Source organism: Canis lupus, chromosome 24 (assembly GCF_011100685.1).
Source record: "Canis lupus familiaris isolate Mischka breed German Shepherd chromosome 24, alternate assembly UU_Cfam_GSD_1.0, whole genome shotgun sequence".
In the NCBI taxonomy this organism is placed as follows: domain Eukaryota; kingdom Metazoa; phylum Chordata; class Mammalia; order Carnivora; family Canidae; genus Canis; species Canis lupus.
The window spans coordinates 47312066-47328975 of record NC_049245.1 but is presented as its reverse complement, the minus strand read 5'-3'; the positions used below and the strand labels follow the sequence as shown (position 1 = coordinate 47328975).

Here is a 16910-nt window from a genome sequence, read left to right as displayed (position 1 = left end):
ACGGCCCAGGGAGGGTGTCCGGACGCTGCCACCCCCAGGGCAGGGCCGCGTCTCCGCAGAGCCTGCAGGGTGCACTGGCAGCTAAGCAATTTCTCGAGTCCCTGGGCTGTGGCAGCCGCACCAGGCACGGCCGGGCTGGGGTTTTCCTTGTGGCGGGGGGGTGATCTGGGCTCCAAGAAGCTCCCCAGTGCAAGGAGAGAGCCACCCTGCAGGAAGATCCTGAGGAGCGATGTCCCATTTTCATGTGGCTGCTGTTATTTATCATCCTCATGGAGCCGGAGTGAAAAAGGCAACCGGGACGCCCCCAGGCCCCCCTCTGCCCCCCGCACCCCGGGATGTGCCCTCCAGAGACCCTCACCCGGGAACGGGAGCCTGGCACCTACATCTCCCCACCCCCCGCCCCCAGCGACCACAGAGGCCTCAGAAGCCCTGCTGGGGCCTGGGACCCTCCTCACGCTCCCCCCTCCCCGGCCTTCACACAGACGGTCTGGAGCTCAGGGCAAAGTCGGGGCTCCAAAGGGCAGGAGGGGCAGCCCGGGTCCAACCACAGCCCCCTGAGCCTCTGCCCTGCTCCAGCAGGAACCCCGGCCACTTTTCAAACAGTTTCCCATCCTGGCAGGACAGAAGCAGCAGCCGCCTCCGAGGGACCCCACGGGGCAGGGGGGTGAGCTGGCACCCTGCCCTACCTCGTCAGCTGTGACCCCCACCCCAGCCGCGTGGAGGTCATGCTCCCCCGCAGAGACACCTGGCTGCTCCCCACCCCCACCCCACCCCACCCCACCCCACCCCCACGGAGCCCCCGGGGTCTCCGCCCACCCCCACGGTGTGCACCCAGCACAGGGACCCCCCACCCCGACGGGGACGGCGGGATCTACGAGAGTAGAGTCCTGCCCCGGGCAGCCGCGGGCGACCCCCCTGCCCCAGCATCTCCACGGTTAATGCTGCAAGTTCCAAGGTAAGTTTAAGCACACTCCCCACTCCGGGCGCCGAGCTCTGTGCCGGGGGGCAGGTCAACGGCGCCCTCCCCCAGCCCCCCCCGCCCTCCCCCGGCACCAGGACCCCCATCCGCCCCTGGGCGTCCGGAGGCAGCCGCTGCCTCCGAAATGCCCGCATGTCAAAGTTCGTGCATCCCGGTTGGACGCGCCCTCCCGGCCTGCTGGCTGCTGGCTCTGCAGTTTTCCAAATGCGGACGGAGCCGCGAGCCAGGAGCAAACTCCAAAGCACCCCCGTAGGAAGCACGCGGCCGCGGCTCCCACCCACCGGCAGGCACACCCCCACCGCGGCGGCCGGCAAGTTTGTGGGGCCGTCCGGCGGCTGGGCAGGACTCACCGCGGAGCCCCTCCGGCCGGGCTGGCGACAGCGGCGGCAGCGGGCGCAGGGTCGCGGCTCCCGGTACGATGCGCCCGCGTGGCTCCCGGGGAGATGCTGCAGCCGCGCCAGCACCATCCACCTTCTCCCGGAGCCAATCGCGAATGCAGGGGTGGGGGAGGCCGGAGCTCGGAGGCGACCGCACTTGGGGGTGGGGGGCAGGCAAAGAGAAAGAAGACACCGCGCACCCCCCTCCGCACCCTGCCCTTCCCCCAGCCCTCCCGCAGCAGCGCAGACTTAGCAGGAAGGGAGATCTTGAGGAGAGAGGGAGAGAGAGGGAGGGAGGGAGGGACCAGAGGCGCAGGACTGGCGGGCGATGCAGAGTTACGGAGGAGCCACCTCGAGCCGCGCACCTTGAGCCCCTCCCTGCTCGGGGCTGTGTCTGCAGACGCTCCGCACCCCCAGCCGGGTCAGCGCAAGGTAGAGGTCAGGGTGGAACAAAAGGGGCCGGTCCCGCGGGTGTGCAGGCTCGCACATGCACACAGCCCATCGCCGAGACACACGCAGGGGGGGAGGGGAGGGCGAGGGAGGGGAGGGCTGACCCGAGGGGCCGGAGCGGGCGTGGGGGCCCCCCTCGGGTCAGGAGCCGGCCTCACCTTTGCAGTCCTTATATACCCGGCCAAGCATCCCAAACACGCGGCCCCGGCCAAGTGGCCCCCTCGGGCTGTGCTCCCTGACCATATTTAGTAAAGCAGGGGAAAAAATAGCGTGTCAGCTGGGCCTCGGCTGGCCGGCCACCGGGAACAGGGTGGGAGCGCCAGCGCCATTGACGGCGGTCCTGGGCCCGGGCTGCTGTCCTCGGCCCCTCCGCCCCTCCCCACGGGCCTCCCACCGGCTGTCCCTGCCCTGCCGTCCCCCCTGCTATTTTTAGCCTCGCCCAGTACAGAGGCGCCTCCGGCAGCAGGGCAGCAGCCTCCCAGGCCACGCAGCCTGCTCCTAGGGGAGACCCGGGCGGCCCCCGGGGCTCGGGCCAGGCGGGGAGGCCTGCCATCGCCGCCCTGCTCTGGGCCTCCAGGGACTGGGTCCCACTCGGCGCCCTTTCGCCCAGAATGGGGGCCGGGGGTCAGGTGATGACACAGCCTCCGGGACTTCCGGAGGCTCCCGAGCCGGCTCTGAGGCATGAGGACCGCAGGTCACCTTGGACAGCGAGCCAGGCCACCAGGCTTGCCACAGTCTGCCCTGGGCCTGCCCCCGGGGGCCTGCGTGAGCGCGAGACCCCGGCCCCCACGCCTGCTCCGCTCGGAGCGCCCCCATCCCGGGGTCAGGCCGCAATGATGTAATAGTGCACACGGGCACCTGTCCTCACGGGGCCTGGCCGCGGAGGCCGACCGTCCCCCACCACTGTGTGAGCTGCGTGGGCGCCCCCGGGACACAGGACGGGGCACTGCAATAGCGGGGTGCAGGCCTCGTGGGGAGGCAGGGACACCGCTAGCCTCCCGGTCTGTGGAGTCCTGGCCAAGTGTAAGCAGCAAGATGCCCATTGTTCCAGAAAGCATCCACCAGCCTGGCCCCTCCTGTGGCTCGCTGCAGGTGTGGGGAACGGGTGTCTGTGCCCCTCTGAGCAGGCCCCCATGTGCCTGCGACCCTGACGTCACCCTTGGCCCAGAGCTGCGGGATGCCAGGGCACACGGGAGGGGAGGGGGTGCAGAGGGGAGAGGAGGGGGTGCAGAACTACCAGCCAGCAGCCACCATGCGGCCCAGGAGACTGGGCAGCAGAGGGGGCGGGGGGGGGTGCCAGGGCTCCTGGGAAGCCCTGAGCGTCTGGGAGGCCAAAGTGGGGTCCTGGGCTCACCTGCGGTAGGTGGGGACCCTGCGAGGTTTCAAACCGCCTGGTCTTTTCTGAAACCCCTGATCATGACGGAGGACCCGCACGGCCCCTGACCCCTCTCTGGGTGGGGGTGGGGGTGAGGGGCTGGGAGAGGAGGGCAGCACAGAGCTTGGGCGAGGACGTCAGGGAGCCAGGGCGTCTGGGGGTGCAGGTGGTGGGGGATGGGCGGCGGATGTGTGGCCTGTCCCCGGGGCTGGCTCCTGTCAGTGAGCCTCCAAGGAGGTGAGGAAGGGGGAGAGAGTGGGGAGCAGGCCCCGTCACAGTCACCTGGAGAATCGCCCTCATAAGGGCAGCCTGGCTCATGCAGACAAGGGTGAGGCCCGGGGCCGTGTCTTCCCAGGGAGATGGGCTGGTGGGTCCCCAGGGTCTCAAGGACAAAGCCAGATGACAGAGCAGGTTGTTCATTTGTCCACAGCACGAGCATTTCCGGGCATTCCAGAAGCTTCTGTGCGGATTACGTGTTGGTCTCTAAAGCATCACTAAGAGGTGGGTCTCCCATCATCCCCTCTGCGGACGAGGAGGGACAGGCTTGCCTGAGGTCCCAGGGCAGGGGCGGCCTGGGAGTGGCCGCCATCCGGCTGCTGCCCAGGCACCTGCTGTCCCCCAGGGCCCCACCCCGGATGCTGACGGAAGCCCGCCCCAGGGAGACCAGGAGGTGGCCCAGCCCCGACCCGGGCGTCCCCCCCAGGCATCCTCAGGAAGGGGGCTGGTGATGCGACGCCACCTCGGTGCCCGGCTGGAAGAAGCCGCGACGGCGAGCCCGACGGGCGCCCACGCAGCCACAGGGACACGGGGATGGGCCTCACGCCGGGGCCGCGGGGTTGGGCCCTGCACCATCTGGGGGACGCGCTCCGGCACATGCCGATGCGCCGCCCTCACCAGCGGGGCCGCCTGGCGCTGTGGCCTCCGAGGGCTCGCAACGAACGGGGCTGGCGCAGCTGCAGCCCGAGCCTCGGCTCGATCTCATTGGACTCATCCTCGTTTCAGTAGCTGCGTCCGTCCGTCTGTCCGAGCAGCCGGTGCCGCGCGGGGCTCAGGGAACCGGGGTGCAGGTCGGGGAGGCCGCACTCCCCGTGCTGCGAGGGGAGGAGCTCCGGGAGGAAAAGTCTGGGGAAGGGATGGCCGGGCCTGGGGGGCCATGCAGGTCAGAGGTCAGGGGCGGCTTCTGTGGGGTGAACAGGGGCCCCAAGGAGCCCCAGGGCCTGGCCTGGCCGGGGTCAGCTAGGAGGCCACAGGCGCCACAAGGGCGGGATGGCGCAGGGTGAGGGTAGAGCCGCTGGGCCGACCCAGCCCCGGGCCACCGTGGCCGCACTGGGGTTCTGGCCGGCCCTGGGGACCCGGCCCAGCAGACGGAGCAGAGGCGGCCACAGAGCAGGGGGCGGTCAGGCCAGTGCACCCCCGGTGGATGGGGCGCTCCTCCCGGGAGCGGGAAGGGGGGTGCACAGAGGGGAGGCTGGTGGGGGGGCTCTGCCAACACGGGAAGGCCCGGCCGAGGGGGCTGCTGGGGCAGGAGGCCCCGAGGGGGCGTGAGCAAGGGCCCTGCTCAGGGGCTGTGGCAGGTGGCGCGGGCGGGGTGGGGGGGCGCCCCGGTGCGGGGCCTGTGGCGCGGGGGGCTGGGAGCTGCGTGGTCTCCGGGCCGGGCCTCTCACCCCTCGGGCTGAGCGGGGGCGGAGCGGTCGCTGGAGACGGGCGTTTCCTGGAAGCACGGAGGACAGTAATGGAGCCCGGAGCGCCCCGGGGACCGGTGGCTTCTCACTGAGAGCTTTTCCTGGAGCGCCGTCCCCGGGGCCGGCGGGGGGCGGGGGCCTCCTCTGCGTCCCGCCACATCTTCCTGCCTGGACAGAGGGGCGCAGCCCCCAGGAAGGCCCCAGCAGGAGACCCCTGGGCACAGACGGTGCCACGGGGCAGGCGACTCCCTGGCTCTCTGGGCCTCAGCTTTCCCATCTGTCAAGTGGGGCCGTGGCCCGTGGGCGGTAACGGAGCCCCCACGGTGGGGGGGGCTAATGCTGTGCCGTTCGTTCAGGAAAGGCCCCCACCAGGGTTACTCTATCCCTCACCTTCCCGTCTCCACCGCGCGGAGGATCTCCCGAGGGAGTGAAGGAAGGAGTCGACCCGCCGGCCGGGGGGCCAGGGACTGCGGGGGCAGCGGGGGCACCGGGGGGGGGGGGGCCGCGGGGCCGAGGCTGAGCCGTGGCAATGTGTGTTCGGCTTTGGGGTCGGGGGTGAGGCCGGGCTCTAGTCTGCGGGGGGCAGGGCAAGGCCGGGCCAGTGCCCCCGGAGGGTCGGTCGGACGTGCGGGCTCCCAGGGGCGCTGACAACAGACCCGGCTCCCGGTCACTTCGCTCGTCCACGAATTTTAAATAAAACAAAACCTAGGCTTTATTTTAAAATTTGGTCCAACTATGAGAGCGTAGCTGACCCACTCGCCACAACGGCCCGTCCCTGTTCAGGCCCGACTCGGCCCCGAAATGATGGGCGGGGACTTGAACGGACATGTCCCCAAAGGAGACACGTGACGGCCAAGGACCCTGTGACAAGACGCTCGATGTCACTGGTCGGCAGGGGACGCAGGTCCGCACGGCGGTGAGCAGCCGCCTCTCTGCCGCCGGGACGGCCGTTGAACACGCAGAAGCTCCCAGACCGGGTAACAACAAGTGTCGGCAAAGATGTGAAACGGGAACCTCGGGCGCCAACCTGGGGCACCAACCTGGGGCGCAGCCACCCGGCAAAATGGCAGCTCCTCCCACGGCGACACCGGCAGGCCCGGAATCGCACCCCAGGCTGGAGCCCAAGAAACCAAACAAGGACTCACAGCGCCCCTGGGTGCGGGGCTGGGGGTGCAGGCCGCCCCGACACTCCCCGCCCCGGCCAGGAATGAAGCAGGGACGCGGGCGGCAGCGAGGCAGCACCAAGACGCCAGGGGCCACCCCGAGGCCCGGGCTCTGCGACGCTTTGTGCCTGAAGGTTGGGCAGGAGGGGTGCAGGCCGGCCTCCTCGGGGGCGGGAAGACGGTTGGAACGTTCTGGAATGAGAGAGGTGGCCCCGGCACAGCACCGAGTGTGCCCATATTCACTTTAAAGTGGCAGCTTTCTCCGTGTGATGTTTCCCTCAAAAAACACAACAAAGGGGATCCCTGGGTGGCGCAGCAGTTTGGCGCCTGCCTTTGGCCCAGGGCGCGATCATGGAGACCCGGGATCGAATCCCACGTCGGGCTCCCGGTGCATGGAGCCTGCTTCTCCCTCTGCCTGTGTCTCTGTCTCTCTCTCTGTGTGCGACTATAAAAAATAAAATAAAAAATAAAATAAAACACAACAAAGGTGAGTGGGGCCCAGGGTCCGCTGCACCGGCCTCCCCACGGACCGCACGCCCTGGGCCGGGCCCCGAGGTAGGGCTGAGCTCCTGTCCCTGCGTCCCTGAGCTGCGCGGAGGGCACAGCCCGCACCTCCCCTCCCCCAACACCCCTCCTGTGGAACAATAAATTTGTGTTTTAACCCACTGAGCGCGTGGCCTCATGTTATCAGGGCCTCGGGAAGCCCAGCCCGGTCCCCTCCTGCCCCAGGACACCCGCCGCCAGCTGCCGTGGGGGGCCTGCCCCTGCGACATGCCCGCGGTGCCCCAGGACAGCAGGGCCAGTGGTGGGGCTCGGAGGGCCACCGGGCTGGGCAGGGCGACCGGTCACACTGAGCGAGGCAGGGGCGGCCGGGGAAGGGCTCTCCCGGCTCTCGAGGGAGGTGGGGCCCCGGAGGACAGGCTGCCCGGCTTCCCGCAGTGTCCCGAGCCCCGGACCCTCCTCGCAGGCCCGGCCTGCGCCCCGGCCAGCTGACCCCGGGCCAGCAGGGCTGTCACAGACGTGGTCCCCGGCTGGGCCCGGCCTCCAAGCTCCCGCGTGCACGCGCACAGACGCTCACGGGCGTGTACACACGTGGCCGTGACGGCCGCGGGCAAACCTCCCTGACAGCTCATGAGGACAGTCGTATTTCATGGCCGTGATGTCAGCTGAGAGTGATGCTTCCAGAGACGTCCCATCCGGAACGGTGACAGCTTTACCGTCGTACACACGTGGTTCCTCTGGGCACCTGGCCACGCGGGACCCTGGGGCCTCCCAGGAGCGTTGGCACAGGGCGGCCTGGACCTGCCCGCGATGAGCCCCCCCAATACGGAGCTCCGGGCCGGGGGCTCCAGGCTGGTCACCCCCGGGGCCGTGGGGTCCACGCTTCGACCCCCGCCCTCTCCTCTGCCCCCAGGGTGTGCGTCGGGGGCCCAGGGGCCGTGCCCCGCCCTGAACCTCTCGGCTGTGGAGGCTTGCACGGACTCCCCTCGGGTGCCAGGGAAGCTCAGCGGGAGCCTGGCCCCCCGCCTGTGCCCGGTCACCCCTGCCGGTCCCGCAGACGCACCACAGGGCCCCATGGAAACATCTTCTGGATTGAGAGACAGATTCGCACGTGCAGGGCGAGGGAAGCTCCTGAGCACAAAGTCCGGGAGCCCACGGGGCCGGGGGGGGGGGGGGAACCAGGCCATTCTGGCTGCTCTTTAAGAAATGTTGCCTTAAACGTGAAAACATACCCACAGCAGAAAGTTTTCCTGAGCTCCTGCAGGGGTGCAACCCTCAGGGCGAGCTTTAAAACAGAGGATCACGTAGTCTCCATCCACAGGCCTTGTCCCTCTCCCCTTCCATGGGCCACACCCTATCGTGGACACTACACGGTGGTCCCAGACGCTCTGCGGACTCTCTGAGGGCGTGGGAGACCCGGCAGGGGCCTGGCCTGCTGTCCCAGGAGTTTGGGGACAGCCAAGTAGGATGGACACGGCCTTCGTGGCCAGGGGGCTGGGGAAGGGCCGGCCGTGGGACAAGGAGGAACCTGGTGGAGCGCTGGCCGCAGGCCCCGTGGGCCGGGAAGAAGCCAGGGTGACCCGGAGCATTGCCACCCGGCGACAACGGCAAGCAGGGGACTCAGGGTCCAAGCTGCGGTCTGGCCACCTGCGCCACCGCCAGCCCCGTGCCGCCGGCCACCGCAGAGGAGGCCCAGCTCCGAGGGACACGCAGGAGCGTCGGCAGGAAGCCCCGGGGACCGCCACGCATCTTTTCTTCTCAGGCTCTGCACAAAAGGAGGCTTTGCCGCCCTCGAGATGCAGAGAACGGACAGAGCCACCGGCCCAAGGGTCCAAGTGTCTACACACCACTCAGCCCCGGACCCGCTGGGCCCCTGATTCTGCGGGAAAGGGGAGGCCCCTCCGTCCAGGGCAGCGAACCCCACTTTCCCGAGTGCAGGGTCTGGGGACGTTGCATGGAAGGGACTCCCTGCACCTCGTGCCTGGTGCTCCCTGCGCACCCCTACCCCCCCCACCGTCCCCATCCCCGTCGGGCCAATGCAGGGAGTGGTGCCTGCGTCACCTGTTGCCCCTCTCCCCTCCCCAGGGCTCAGCAGGACAGGTGGAGGGGGAGCTCAGAGGGCTCCTCCTTTCCAACGTGGACCCCAGGTGCCCAGGGCCTGCAGTTGAGGCCACCCTGATGGGTGCCCGCGGGGCGCAAGGGCCCTGAGTCGTGGCCGCGCCCTGTGCAGGCCGGCGCCCCGGCTCCCAGAGCAGGACAGCACATGGGGGCCTGTCCTAAGAGTGTCCCCGGAGCCCCTGAGGGCCCCTGAGTGGCAAGCGCCACCTGCTTGGGTGAGGCTTCCCACCCCATCTGCTCCGCGGCTGAGCCCCGGGAGCGCGGCAGGGAGCCCCCGGGAGGCAGGGTGCAGCCCTGCCCGTGCCGCTCGCTGCCCTCCGGGAGCCGAGAGGTGTTGATCCAGCAGGATCTCAGCCACAATTAGCCGGTTCCCTCGTTCTTGCCCTATAAATATTCATTCTCAGATTGTTATAAAGGTGCTTAAAAAAAAAAAAGTGCCAAACTCATTTGGGGCAAAGAGCTGGACAGCTGCCAAAGCGCAGGCCGGAGAGGCCCATCGGGGAGAGGATGAAAGCGTCGCCCCCAGGACGGCTCCTCCCCGGGGCCCACGCAGGTGCTCTCTGGGGCTTTGTTTAATTTGGGATGGGTTTTCTGGTTCCCTGCATGTAACATTTATAAATGTCACAGCACGGTGGGTTAATGCCGTGCCGGGGGGGTGGGCGGGGGGCAGTGTCCTCCGAGAGGGTGGCCGGGCCCCAACGGCCACAGCCAAGGTGTCCCAGCTGCCTACAGGGACGCCCCTCGCACTTCCTGCCTCCTGGGAGCTCCCTCCTCGGACTGACCTCCCTGCGACCTCGCCCCCCCCCCCGCCCCGGGGGGCCTGAGCTCCGTGGGCTTGGTCATCAGTGCCGACCCTGAGGGGGGTCCCCACGAGCTGAAGGAGGCGCCCCTCGGCAGTCAGGGCTGGGAGGAGGTGCCAGCATCGGATCTGGGCCAGTGGGGGGTCCCCTCGTCTGGCCTGTGCTGGTAGCCCGGTGCTTCCCTCAAATGCTGTGGTCGGGGCCCCAGAAGCGCCTTCCCCTCCTCGAATGGAGGTGATGGCAGTGGCCGCACGACAACGGTGCTGACCACCGGCCAGGTTGCGGCAGGCCCGTGGGTGCCGGGCTCCGGGTAGGGGCTTCCCGAGCACGCACTCGCTCCGTGGTCGCCCTGGCCCAGCCAGCAGCCCCGAGCAAAGCATCGGCTGAAGGGCACAGACCCGGGGCCATGACCCAGGCCGGAAGCAGGGGCAGCGTGGGCACCTGCCGCTGTTCCTCTGGGCCGCCCTGTCCCTGGGCCTGTGCCTGGGGCCGCGTCGGACACGGCCATGAACAGACACGTGCCGCGTCAGGCTGTGCCCAGTGGGAGGACCTGGGCTCGGTGGGGCGGGGGCTCCCTTGCCTCTGGCTCTGCCGCGGGTGCTCAGGGGGCGCCGCTGTGGCTGAAAGGCCCTTGTGCGCTCATCATAAAGTCCCCGGTCCCTGTGTGGAGCTCCTGACAGTGACCCCAAAGTCGTGGTGAAGGGCTACAGGCAAGCCCCTCACCCTCCTCCAGGTCAGGGCCTGGGGTGCCATTTAGGGATCTGCATTCCACCAGCTTCTCAGGCGCCCCCATGCAGGTATTGGGGAGATACTGGGGTGATGGCCGTGACCTCGCTGAGTCCCGGCGCCAACCTGGACCCGCGTCAGACACTGGGGCTCATGGCCGCATCCCTGCCCCAGGGCCCACGTCCCACACAGGGTTCGGGAACTCAGGGGGTCATCCCGGGGCTGGGCAGCTGGCTCCCTCCACAGGTCCTCGAGGTGGGGTGCCCCTATGGAGCCCATAGTGGCCGGTATTCATCCTCATGGAGCTCTCTTGGGCTTCAGAGTGTGTTTCCTCCACGGCGCATCATGCCTGTGAGCCGAGAGCGATTTCCTCCTCTCTCCTTTATCTCTGCATCTTCTTCAGGGGCATTAGAGTGGGTTGTCCACTCACACAGGGGCCCCTGGCCCAGCCCCAGGGCCCCCAGTGGCTCACAGATCCCCATCTCACCCAGAACACCATTAACCTGCCTCAGTTCCCCCATTAGCTCTGGTGGGGATAAAGGTGGGCTGGCAGTTGGCTCTCTGGCAATGGTGATGGAGATAGAGATGGTGATGGTGATGAAGATGGAGATGGCGATGGAGATGGAGATGGAGATGGAGATGGAGATGGAGATGGAGATGGTGATGGTGATGGCGAGGAAGATGGAGATGGCGATGGAGATGGAGATGGAGATGGTGATGGTGATGGTGACGGTGACGGTGATGGTGATGGAGATGGCGATGGCGATGGAGATGGAGATGGAGATGGAGATGGTGATGGTGATGGTGATGGTGACGGTGACGGTGATGGTGATGGAGATGGCGATGGCGATGGAGATGGAGATGGAGATGGTGATGGTGATGGAGATGGCGATGGTGATGGAGATGGCGATGGTGATGGTGATGGCGATGGCGATGGTGATGGTGATGGTGATGGCGAGGAAGATGGCGATGGTGATGGCGAGGAAGATGGCGATGGTGATGGAGATGGAGATGGAGATGGAGATGGAGATGGAGATGGAGATGGCGATGGCGATGGAGATGGCGATGGCGATGGCGATGGCGAGGAAGATGGCGATGGAGATGGAGACAGCGATGGTGATGGCGATGGGCACCTCCTGGCCCCACAGGCAGGTCTTGCTGGGAGGTGAGAACGCTGCTGTAGCTTCATGATCTAACCCTACGTACCTCTGGGGGCAGGTGGCCCGGCGCCCGGCCTAGGGTAAGCCCTCTCACCTCCCATGGTCAGGGCTCCCCCCGCCACAGCCCCCAGGAGAGGACCTGGCAAATGTGGACGTGTGTGCGCCACGCTGAGTACAGCCCAGGCCGCTGCATCTGGCCGGGCTCCCGAGAGTGGAACCCACCCCCGTCGTCCCCACCGGCCCCCCGTGGGCCTCTGCCCCGAGGTTCTAAGCAGCTGGCAATGGGAGCCCCAGGCCTGGGGTGGCGGCCTGTGGGGTCCCCGGGGGATGTTTGCCTTCTGCACAGCACAGATCCTCCTGGAAGCGGAGAGCTGCCTGCCCTGAGGGGAGCTGTCCCTTTAACAAATGGGCCTCCGCTGGGTCCTGACGGATGGCTGGGCCTGGTCGTAAAACTCCGGGGAAGTCAAATCCGGGTTCTCAAAGCCTTGGAGATATTCCTTGAATTTATTATGTGACCTGATAAATTATTGAATCTGAGTCCTCAGGTATCTGTAAGAGGCAGAGCAGGCCTGAGGCCCCGCACACCCCGGACCTGGGGGCGCACCTGCACCTGGCAGAGCTTCCCACAATCTGGGCTGAGAATCCAGCATCGGGGGGGAAACTCTTCTGGGTTCGAGGGGTCCCCTAGGATTGCCCCAGGGCCCTTCCATCTCCATCAGCGTGGGGTCTTGGACATTTCCCGGCCAGGCCGCCCTCTGGGGCACGGGGACTCAGAGTCCTCTACTTCCTCTGCAAACAAACCTATAGGAAAGCAGACCCCCTGCCCCCTAGAGCACGCACCCTTACGTCCCCGCCCCTTGAGAGGAGCAGAGCCCAAAAGGTGCCGGGAAATCGCTCCCGAGATCGGGGCACTGATCAATCAACTGCAAGTTAGTCAATAAGAGTAATCTGCTGGGTGGGCCCGGGCTGGTCAGGTGAGACCTCCCAAAGGAAAAGCATCAGCAGGACGCCATCCAGCCGGTGTCAACAAAGGAAGCCAACACCCAGGTTATGGCCGCCTCTGAGGGCCACGGGCCTGTGGCCACACCAGACACGGGGACCTCAGCCCTACAACCACAAGGATCTGAATCCTGCTGACAACCAGAGAAGCCGGGAAGAGCCCCGAGCCTCCCCAGCCATACTGGGTCTCAGCCCAGGGAGACGCTAGCGGAGAAGCCAAGCACACGGGGCCGGACCCGTGAGCCACAGACCCGGGGGGATAATGGGGGACCTTTCAGCCGCTGGACGTGGTCGTATGTGACATGGCAGACGGAGCACAGACACCAGCCTGAGCCATCAACACCCTCCTCACCCCTGCCGTCACCCTGCGGCTGCCCGGCTCCCACCCCACTCCAGTGGTCTCCAGGCCTCCCGAGCTCCCGCCCTGCTCCAGTGGTTTCCAGGCCCCCCAGGCTCCCGCCCAGACCCACTGGTCTCCAGGTCCCTGGGCTGCCACCCCGACCCAGTGGTCTCTAGGCCCCCCGGCTCTCGCCCTGCTGCAGTGGTCTTCAGGCCCCCCCTGGGCTCCCGCCCCGACCCAGTGGTCTCCAGGTCCCGTGACTCACGTGATCTGGCTTTTTCACTGAGATAGTGGGTGATTTGCACCCTGTTGTTGCTGCATGCTCTGGGCAACGGTGTGATCCTGCCCCCGCCCGGCCAAGCCAGGGGATCACCGATGCCCATGGTTCCGTCCGAGGGTGGGCACCCCAGACCTCGCTCTGGTACCACAGGCCACACAACCCCTTCCTCGAAGACTGTGCAGCTCACCCGGTCCCACTGCCTCTCCACCCAACACCCCCTCCCCCACCAAGGAAGCTCCCCTGGACTTGAGGAGGCGAGGTTGCCACCCGGCTAACGGTGGGGGTCACCGCCTGGTGGGCACAGCTGGCAGAGCCGTAGGGGTGGGCAGGGTGGCCAGGAGCCGGGCGTGTGGGGGGCAGGTCGCCTCGACTCTGTCTGGGACTGACTCCAGCCCCCCGCCCCCCGGGGCCTGCCTGTGTTTGGGGCTCAGCGTCTGGGGGCCACCAGCCCCGAGGCGGCCTCTCTGAGCCCCAGGAGTGACCTTGGCCAAGGCCGTGAGGCCCGCGGCCAGCTCTGCTGAGGCACCGAGCGTCCGCGGTTGTGAGCTGTTTTATTGCCCGGTCAGTAAAATCCTCCTGATTATGTCACTGCGGAGGCAGCTGGATGCCAACAAATATAAATTTCCTTCTGTCCATCATGACCCTCCGCCTCCACGCTGGCCTCCGTTCTGGTTCCTCCCTGTGCTTTCATCAACTATGGAGACCCAGCCACCGTGCCAGCTGCCAGCGGGCCCACGGGCTCCCTTCTTGGCAGGAGCCGGGCCGGGGGCGGGGGTGGAGAGACGGGGAAAGCGGCTGGGGGTGAGCAGGACACGGCTCTGGGATGGGTTCCGGCCTCTGTGAGTGAAGGGTCCTGGGACAGGGCGCCAGCCTGTCGGGGGCCCGGACTCTGCTCTGCAGATCGGGGGGTCACCGTGCCAGCCTTGGGGAAGGGGCCTAGCACAGGGCCTGGCCTAGAATCGGACCCAAACACCAGCTCGCACACAGCGCAGGCCCCCCTGGGGAGAGCCCGGCTTTGAGCCGGCAGTGACACGGAACCAGGACGCGGGGAGGCGAGGAGGGCTTCCTGGAAGACGAGCTATCCTGTGCCCACGTTCAGGTCTCAAGCCCTCTCTAGTCCTGGGTGAGGCCCGAGCACCAGGACGCTGGATGCCAGCCGCAGCCCGGAGCCGTCCCCACGGAGCCAGGCCAGGGTGACGCCGGCCCGCGGCAGGGGCGGAGGCGGCCTCGGCACCGGACCAGGACACTTCGGGAGGCTGACATCAGCGCAGATGCGAGCTCCGCGCTCGGCACCTGTTGGGCAGACCCAAGAATAGCCTTTTCCAAGAAGCCAAGTTGAGTCGGATGTTGGGAGGGCTCAGGGGGCGGGGGGCCGAGGGGGCAGGTGCCTCCCGTTAGTGCCCGACCCTGTCACCGCCTGCCCTGGCCCCGACGTCCCCCCCGGAAGCAGAGGGGGTTCCCACCCACCCTTCCTGTGTCCTGGGTGGCGGCCTAGCTGTGCGGCTCCTGCCCGCCAGGAGGACAGTCCTTGGAAAGCCTGCAGCTGGCGGTGCCCTCAGCCGCCTGGATGGCAGGGGCCAGCGGTCCGAGCCTCTGGGCCCCCCCAGGGCCCTGAGCACCCCGGTCACTGCTGATGCGCCCCCGAGCCCCCGGGACAAGCCCAGCCCCAGCGGTACATGGTCAAGGCCCCCGAGGGATGCTGGGCGAGCGCGTCACGGATGCCTCAGGCTCCAGCTCCCAGGACCAGGCTTTTCCCTCCTCCGCCACCTTCCCCCAGAGCCCGGCCTGGGGCCTGACCCCACAAGCCCCCTCAGGGCTGGGCTGGAGGCCCGCTGAGCCCTCCCTTGAACGACGGCCTGGCCGGGCCTGGGGGGCCGGGATTCACCCACCAGAAGCCGCGCAGGAGCCGTGATCTCTGGGGGTGTAAATGAATATGGCAACAACACCCCCCAGACCAGCTCGGGCTTTTTAATCAGCTCCAGCAATAAATGTGTCACAAGTGCCCCTTGAAAATGTATCTGTCTCCCAAGACCCAGCCGGTCACAACACAAACAGGGGCTTAAACACCATCCTCGCCTCAAACGTGAAGGCCAAATGGCATCAGCTAATAGCAGACCGCGTGACGGGGAGGCCGCAGGGACAGGGAGGCCGCGGGGACGGGGGGGCCGCGGGGACAGGGAGGCCGCGGGGACAGGGAGGCCGCAGGGACGGGGGGGCCGCGGAGGTGGAGGCTGGCCGTGGAGAGCACCTGTCTCCACAGAGCTCCCGGCCCTGGTGGGGACCCAGGAGGGGGAGGTGGGCCAGGGTGGCCTCCCCGCCCCGGCCGCGCAGCACGTGCTCGCTTCCTTTGTCTCCGCAGCCTCCGTCCACGAGTGAGGACGCGACCCGGTGTCCTGGGTCCTCTCTCCCCCAGAGGCTTCCCCCGGCGGTCGGGGGGCACCAGCCACTCCCCCGCGGGCCAGAGAGAAGACAAGGTGCGGAGCTCACGTCCAGGAGGAGAAGGCGCTGGTCGCAGCGCCCCAGCCGTGCTGCTGGTGGGAGCGGGTGGCGGTCAGCAGGGTGGCCGTTTTGACTTGAAGTCCCCGGGGTCATTTCAGTAGCCTGACCCCAACCTGTTCCCCCACAACCTCCCTGGTGCCAGGTCCCGTCGGGGCGACCCCTTCCGACGCAGCCCCTGGAAGCCCAGGCCCCGCCTGCAGGGTCACCGAGCGCCCGGCCCGGCTGCAGGGGCGGCCCTGACACCCTGCGCCCCCCTCGGCTCCCTGCGGCGTCTCCTGCCGAGGCCGGGTCCCCGGGGGGGGGGGGCAGAGTCAGGTGACGGGACAGCCCCCTCCCCAGCCCGCGGGCTCCCGGGGCACCCGGACTCTGGAGCAGAGGCGGGAGGAACCCTGGCAGGTGGGGAGGAAGGCGGCGGCACCCACGGGCGTGGCCACCGCCACTGAGCGCCTGCTGTATCCGGGCACCTCCCACTCCATAGCGTGTGCGTCTCACGATCCCGTGGCCTGGCTCGGGCTTCAGGCCTGGAGCCGGGGCCCAGGTGCAGCCCAGCGGCAGGGCCGCCCGCTGACTTCCGACCAGGCCTCCCGGGGCTCCCCGCTGCCCCTGCCCCCCAGCGCCCCTCCAGCCGGACCCTGAGCGCCAGGAGCTGGGGTCACCACCTAGACCAGGCGCTGATGGGTTGAAAGGCGAAACCTGACGTAGTTCTGTTGCCGGTAAACAGGGTTAACCTCTGGTCACCCCCAGGCCGTGGGGAGCAGGGGTGCAAGGGGCTTGGATCCGCGCCCAAGGGCCGGCCGGGTGGGCGACCCTCATCAAGAAGCCGGGCTCCCACGGGATCCCTGGGTGGCGCAGTGGTTTAGCGCCTGCCTTTGGCCCAGGGCGCGATCCTGGAGACCCGGGATCGAATCCCACATCAGGCTCCCGGTGCATGGAGCCTGCTTCTCCCTCTGCCTGTGTCTCTGCCTCTCTCTCTCTCTCTCTGTGACTATTATAAATAAATTAAAAAAAAAAAATTAAAAAAAAAAAAAAAAAAGAAGCCGGGCTCCCTCCTCCCAGAAGCCCAGGCTGGGGGCCCCTGTCGGGGTGGCGGCTGCGGGAGGTGTCGCCCGCTCAGAATCCCAGCGTCCACCCTGGCTGCCCTTTCTCGCTGGGGGACCCTGGGCAAGTCACTAAGCCCTCTCTGCCTCAGTTTCCTCATCTGTCAAATAAAATTCTGAGGCTAGATGACACGCGGCTCGGCTGGCGGCCTTTGCTCGGGGGCTGGGAAGGCCGGCGTCGGACAGAATCCAGACAAGTCGTTGCCGTGCCCTTCGCCACACCAGCCTCCCTGGCCGGGCTCCGTGGAGGGGTCCCTGCGCCGCGGCGTGCGCCTGCCTGCGGGGTCACGGCCGAGAGTCCCTTGGAGCTTGCGTCTGCTGCACAACTGAACAAGCCCAAGAGCCCTGCGTGCCTGGCAGGTGT

At 67.7% G+C, this 16910-nt stretch overlaps 1 long non-coding RNA gene across 2 annotated transcripts; it reads left to right on the top strand.

Moving 5' to 3' along the window:
• Window positions 1–1518: 1518 nt before the first annotated feature.
• On the top strand, window positions 1519–15675 carry LOC119865718. Of its 2 annotated transcripts, none has more exons than XR_005378114.1 (3): window positions 1519–1788; window positions 3612–3682; window positions 3804–5341. It is a non-coding gene; the product is annotated as an uncharacterized LOC119865718 (long non-coding RNA). The 2 variants fall into 2 exon arrangements; XR_005378113.1 differs by lacking the exon at window positions 3804–5341 and adding an exon at window positions 15310–15675 and having other exon boundaries at window positions 1522–1788.
• Window positions 15676–16910: the final 1235 nt, after the last annotated feature.